Raw genomic sequence first — 7,008 nt, 5'->3', positions numbered from 1 at the left:
TTTTCCTTCTGAGACTTCTTTTTCCTATTAGCAGCAAAGCCTGGCTGCTCTTGAAGGTATAACAGTTCACTGAAAGCTGCATTGATGTTCTGAGAGATGAGGTTCTGAAGTTTCAGATGAGTCTCCTGAGTTGTAAAACTATTTCCTGGAGTTTGCCAATAAAACATTTCCTGGAGTTTGGGCATCAGGGAAGGGGGTTCCATAAGTTTTTGTTCCTGGGAAGCAAAGATGCAGAAGCAGAGTCTTCGTTGATATAAAATTTGGTGAGTTTGTTTTGAAGAAGTGTCACATTTCTGAGTGTTGACACAGAATGGTGAAATTTTATTTTGACATATGTACAGTTTTCTGTACAGAACCTAAATGTCCCTGTTACTCATGAGTAACAGTTGTTCGAACATGGAAATGAGCATTACAGAGAACATTCAATTTTTTTTGCTTAGTACAACAATAGGTTGTCATGTACCTATTAACATAATAGGTCCATGTGCTTGCCTGCTCCAGTGTTTTCTGAAATCTCTGTTCCTCAGTGCTTTCCTCAAATAGTCTCTACAATATGAAGTGAATTGGTTATTTTACCCAGTTTTAAACATTACAAAGTTCTTCTGCAGATGTGCAACTTTCACCTCACATTGAAGCTTCCACATGAAAATGTGGTACACATCCTTCATGTTAAAGCAGTGAAAGATTCCTGTCCCATAGTAAAACTGTATTTCTGTTCCACATGGTTATTTTTCAACATGTAAGTGTTCATTAGGAAGGTGAACAAATTAAAGTACTGATTCTGCAGTAAGTGTGTGACTCATCAAAATAGTCTGAATGTGAAATATTCAAGTGCTTCTGGAATCAACATTCTTGAAGAGGAAGCAGCAATAAGTTACAGGTATTCTCTGAGTATAGAATTCAAGCACTCAATCTAAGGGACAATTTCAAATCATAGAATCATAGAATAGTTAGGGTTGGAAAGGACCTTAAGATCATCAAGTTCCAATCCCCTGCCATGGGGAGGAACACCTCACACTAAAACATGCCACCCAAGGCTCTGTCCAATCTGACCTTGAACACTGCCAGGGATGGAGCATTCACAATTTCCCTGGGCAACCCATTCCAATGCCTCACCACCCTTACAGTAAAGAACTTCCTCTTTATAACCAATCCAAACTTCCCCTGTTTAAGTTTTAACCCCTTCCCCTTGTCCTATCACTACAGTCCCTAATGAAGAGTCCCTCCTCAGCACATGGTGGAGGCCACCATTGCAATCACATACTGGTCCACTAGGAGGAAACAAACGCTATGCAATGGATACTCCTTGATGTGGGCAATGCTGATTTTAAAGTCCTTTTTAATACATGGATATATTTCTGTGGTTCTTTTTTCCAGCAGTATTGCTGTCTGTCTGAGCGCAGGCATCTAGAAGTGCTGCATAAACATATTTGGGTCTAAGCAGCTTTTCATGCACAGAGGCTTGTGCACTTTAAATCTAGGAGTTGTGTCACCAGTTGCCCAGCTCCAGAGCTGACCACAGGCCTTACTAAAATTTTCACCATATTGTTGCAGTTTGGATCTTGTTCTGGGGCTGTAGAATGGATTCTGCACAGTTGCACAGAAGTTGGACTGGGGGTTTCATTTCAGTGTGATACAGCTAGACAAAGACATGGAAACGTGAGTCACTGCTGTATCACAGTTGCTCACTCCAATAACGGAAGAACATTTTATAATAGCAGGAAGGATAAGAATGTAGGCGTAAAACTAGACATTGGTGTTGCAAAGAAACCTTGTCAGCTGGCTTCTCTTCAACCATCCTGGACATGGAAGTCTCGTACTAAATTTGGCTTTAGTTTTAATTCCTGAAGCTTCAAGGCTGACAAAACCAACCCTGAACCCTGGTTGGATTAGGCAGAAAAGTATGATCTCCCCATAGCGTGTGGAGCACAAAGGCAATGCCCCTATGCCACTGCCACCAGGCTGAGTTTATTAGTGCTCAGCATCTCTGTTTCAGCCTGGTCAGAATGGACCTGCTGAGAAGACCAAATGCCTTTTCCATTGTCACTGGTACATGTTAAGCCCAGCAGTGTCAGCTAACCCGTTCCTGCAGTTGCTTTCTGCACCCATGCTTGCTCTGCCTTGGGTTTCCTGCACTGATTTAAGTGTCTTCTCTGCACTGGCAGGAGAACAGTCATTCTCTACAGCCATCATTAATGTAGGATGGGTACCAGAGGCTGCTGCTTGAAGCTCTCTGCTGCTTGTTTTCTACTGTAGCCGTGTATAGTGAGTTTCTTGGGCAGGATCATTTCCAGGCTGCCTAATACTGAGGCTAATGCAGAGAAGAGCTGAATTAAAAACAACATACATAAATGTGTGTAGAGAAACCAGAAGGGAAAAAAGAAATAAAATGGCAGATGTGAGGCGGGCATAAGCTGGAAGAGAAGATTTAACACCATGTAACATTGCTAGGTGGTAACAAAAAGGGGTAAATGAAATTACAGAAAATGGCATTTTATTATACCTCTTAATAGAGTGAAGCATAAGATGTACAAAGCGGTTGCTCATTCACTTCTGGGACTAAGCAGTTCTATTAGCCAAAAACTTACTCCTTAGAGCTGAAGGGGTTATGTACCTCAAGCAGACATCTGCGGTTTTTCTTCCCGAACTGTTTGTGAGATCCTACAGTCTGGACAGAAAGCAATGTACACTCATGCCATGGGTCCCCTGTTAGCAGTCTAATGTTCCTCCATGCCTGCCTTTGTAAACTGTTTAATAAGATGTGCAATCATAATAAATAGAAGGAGTATTTACCAGTGCGCTCCCTGAAGTAGAATCACAACAGGTTTATGTGACTGTAGCAAAGCAGTCTACGTTTCTCATGTGCAGTTTGGACTGGTAAGAAAGGATTTATTGGGGTTCTCAAGCAGCTCCTCTCTGATACATAGAAGTTGCTTGTGTCTCACCTAAGCATAGAGAGATTATTTGTCTTGTTTTTTTTCCTAGCTGAAGACTGAACCATCCCTCCTCTCTGATTTGACATTGCACTGCCCTTAATCCGTGCTGCTCTGCATCCTTTTTGTCATGCAGACTGCAGTTTTCCTGTGGCGTTTTTGAATGCATGGCATTTATACAAAAATGAAGTGCCTTCTGCTTTCCAGGAGAAGCCTGTTAAAAAAAAAAAGGAGCTTCCTGAGCATGCCAGAAATTAAAGCTTTAATGTGTGAAGCATTCAAAATTCAGCATACTGCAAGAATCTGCTCAGTAGCTGCAACGTTTGTTGTTCAGTCAAGTCAGCTGGCAACAGAAAGGCAGCAAAATGGATGAGAAGGTCACTGACTGCGTAACTTCTCTCAAATACTTTTCTGCAGCTGGTAAATATCACCATACACGGATGAGACATGGTCGAGACACACTGTCTGTTCACTGCCGGGACTCTTGCTCAAAGCAACGGCCAGAACAGACTTTCACTTCAGCAGTTATTAAATTTAATTGTTCTTTTCAAACAGTGGGATCTTGCTCTTTCAACTCATTCTTGGCTCTGCACGGGTTAAATTACTTTTTAAGGGTTGAATTCTGTTGCTTTGCAGATAAATTTTGGCAGTAGAATACCATTTAATGGAAGAGACCTTTTTTAATGCTAGTTGGCAGTGGGTTTAGTCAATAAATAGGTATTTAATTTTACTGCAGGTGGAAGCAATGTAAGCAGCCTCTAGGGAAAGACAAAGAGGCATTTAAATAAACCTCTTGGCATGTTAATCATCTTGAATCAAGTACCAGGGTTATCCTAAAGCATTAGGATGTGACTGCTAAAATGCCATCATGCATTTGTAAACCCCTGAGCAACCCCCTTATAGAGACACAACACTGTACTTGGAAAATTTTTGTTTAGAAAGACAAAGGGAGTAATCTTTACCTATAAGCCATGACATCAGGAGATGTTACTAAAGACTTTGATCTAATGCCTCTGTTTCAGAAAGAAGCACAACCTCTTTCTCAAGGATGTCAAAATAGGTCTTTCATTCAAAAAGGTCTTTCATTGCTGTTTTCTAAGGCTGGAGGCAGCAACACGTTTCATCTCTTCAGACTCTCCACAAATCATGGTTTTATTCCATCTTATACACTGATTAATTAATGGTATGTTCCTATTCTCCATGGGAACCGGGCAGGGAAGGAAGCTGGCCTTGGTATGTGGCACACTAAGGCTACTCAGAGCAGCAAAGTGATGCCTTTTGTCTTTCTCTCAAAGCTCTTCCTGATGTTGCCTAAACATTTTGTTGGCTTTTTTTAGCTGCAGACACATACCTGGCTGATGATTTCAGACAAGTGTCAACAGTGACTTCAGGATCTCTTTCGTGGGCCATGACAGCTGGCTCTAGGATCAAAGAGCTTTGGTTTGGATTATTTTCCTCTACATGCATTACCCTACATTTATCCACATTGAAGCTCCTATGCCAACATTATGCCTTATGTTCAGTTTTGTGAGATCTTGCAGGACTTCTTTGATATCAGCATTGCATCTGACTGCCCTAAGGAGATCAGGAGCATCTGCAGACCTGGAGACTTCATGCATACTCCCTTCTCCAGGTCGTGAATGAAGATGTTGAGTAAAATCATTCTCAGCAAATACCCACTGCTGCCTCCTCTCCACCATGAAATCCCTTCCATTTCCCACTTGTTAGCCTCCTCTCTGTTGAAAAATACACGTTTCCTTCAAATTCTGTGCTTAGTTTCTTCAGTGATCACCACCACCAAAATATCCAAGGACTCTGAGGAAGAAAGGAACTATTGAAATGGTCTTCTCCCCTTTATATTCGTAGTGGCTTTCTAATACAAAACAGACCTCCCAAAATTTACAGCTGTGGCTCTGTTTGTAGAAAAGGTGATACAGAAAACACACAACTGCCATGAATTAACCTCACAGTCATTTTCTAAACATACCGAATTATCTTCAGAGAGTGTAGGTTGGCTTTTGACACTGTCCCTTTGTTTTCATCCTGGAAAACCCCAGATGTACCTGGTCGCTAGGGAGGAGAGTAGTGTCAAAGAGTTTGCATCAGTCAGAGCCAAGTAAAATATTAATCATTGTGGGACCTGATGCCTAAGCAACAAGTCAGTAGTAAGGAAAGAAAGTGGGAGAGCACCATTGAGTTTTATACCTACAACTGACAAGTGTGGTTCAGATTTTCCTTTACTTAACAAGAACAAAATAAAAAGCACAGAACTTCTGTGAATTTAACGAAGGATTAAAAGCTCCGAGCTACTTTAACAGGGCATGATACAGCAATGCCTCTGCTGTGAAACAGCAAGAAAAAAGAACTGCAAAATGGTTACAACTTTTATTGCTGTAATGAAGTCTGCAGTATGCTGAATGATTCAGATGATCAGGACAGGCTCTCCTGTGCACAGAAGTATCAATGCGGATGCTCTCAGCTGTCCAGCAAATTACTGGTTTTGCTGATCAACATTTCTTATGAGGACCACATGTATGGTCCAGGTCTGTTGCAATCTTTTCGGCCAGCAGAAGCTTCACAAGCACAGCAGCCTGCTGCAGGAAGTAGCTCTGTGGGCAGCAGGATCTGCATCTCTTGCACAGACCTCATGCAGAAAACACAGCTCCAGCAGAGCAGTGGTTATTTTGGCAAGATGGGGAGAAGTGGCTGTGAACCATGCGAAAGGACAGTGAAAAATCCAGCAGCACTTGTTGTCAGCATACCTGCAGAGTACCAATATTTTGGCCAAGACCCAGCCCCAGTAATCTGTTTACCTAATGTCCCCCTGCACTTCCACTGAAGTATGAGCTTATTTCCTGTACTAACTACTGTGCGTCTTGCGGTTAGTTATTAACTAGTTGTTGTGTTTGAAAAAGGGATTTATTTTAGCAGAAAGTGATTCTTCTGTAATCTTCAGTTTGGGGGAGCTTTGCACTGTGCCGGTGAGACATCCTCTTGCAGCACAAAATAGTTTGTGTAAAATAAATGCATGCGTAATATTTCTTAGGCGTTGTTAGTCCTTACATTTTTATCAGACTGAGTGATGATTGATTTCCAGCAAGAGAGAGAAAGAGTAATCCAGAATTAAGTATAGTTTTGCCAAATGCATTTTGTTAGGGGGGGAAGGGCGATTCCCAGCCACTTGGCCCTTCTTTAGGAGCTGTTTGCAGCCTCTTTCGCTTTCTCTTCAAGTGCAATTGCGCAGCCTGGGGACGAGATGTTTCCTTGGGAATCCTGCTGGTAGGTTCAGCTTTCAGCGCAGACTCTTACAGTATCACACTCTGTGGGGAAATTAATTATTTGTTATTCTGGTATTCTCTCAGTTTCGCTTCTTTTATTTTAGAAGAAGTTCCCAGACAAGTGAATTCCATGTGCTGAAGCATGAGGGTGGAATGAGTGAGCAGAGGATAGTCTTGCATCACTTGATTTCCATATGCATAAATCTGACTAAAGCAAGTATCAGGGAAAAGGAAATAGTCAGTGTTTACTTATTCCAATTACTCATGCTTTCATAATTCTTTTAATCCTCTCCAGGCCCACTTCTGTTAGCTTTAAGGATATCTAGAAGCTATTTCTTCAGGACTGGATGCTTGAGTAGTCTTTGATTTCCTTTCTTTTTTTTTTTTTTTTTTCTTTTATTTCCATTCTTTTTTCCATTAAGATTTCGAGTTCTGGTAGATCTCAATGTAAGGTGGGCACCGATGCAAGTCTGAAATGCCATCTGTTTTTCTCTGTGCGTTTAGACCCAGATCGATCAAAGTGTCTCAGATCTTGCAGGGGGAAGTATCTTTCCATGAGGCTCAGGTTGGCATCCGAGCCTTGCAGCAGCTGCTGCTGCTGAGGCCGGGAGCCTTCTCTCTGCCAGACGCATACCACTTGTGCTTTTTTTTTCTCCCCGATGAACACCTCAGTAATTTTTTTGTGCAAGTGTTGATAAATCTGTGTCATTTCTCTCCTGCATCAGCACCCCCCTGGACAATTTACCATTGGGAAACTGAAGACAGGAGCTTATGCTCGCAACCATCTGACTCCTGAT

Source organism: Psittacula echo (genome assembly GCF_963264785.1).
Source record: "Psittacula echo genome assembly, chromosome: 6".
Lineage (NCBI taxonomy): Eukaryota > Metazoa > Chordata > Aves > Psittaciformes > Psittacidae > Psittacula > Psittacula echo.
This window is presented reverse-complemented; position numbering follows the sequence as displayed.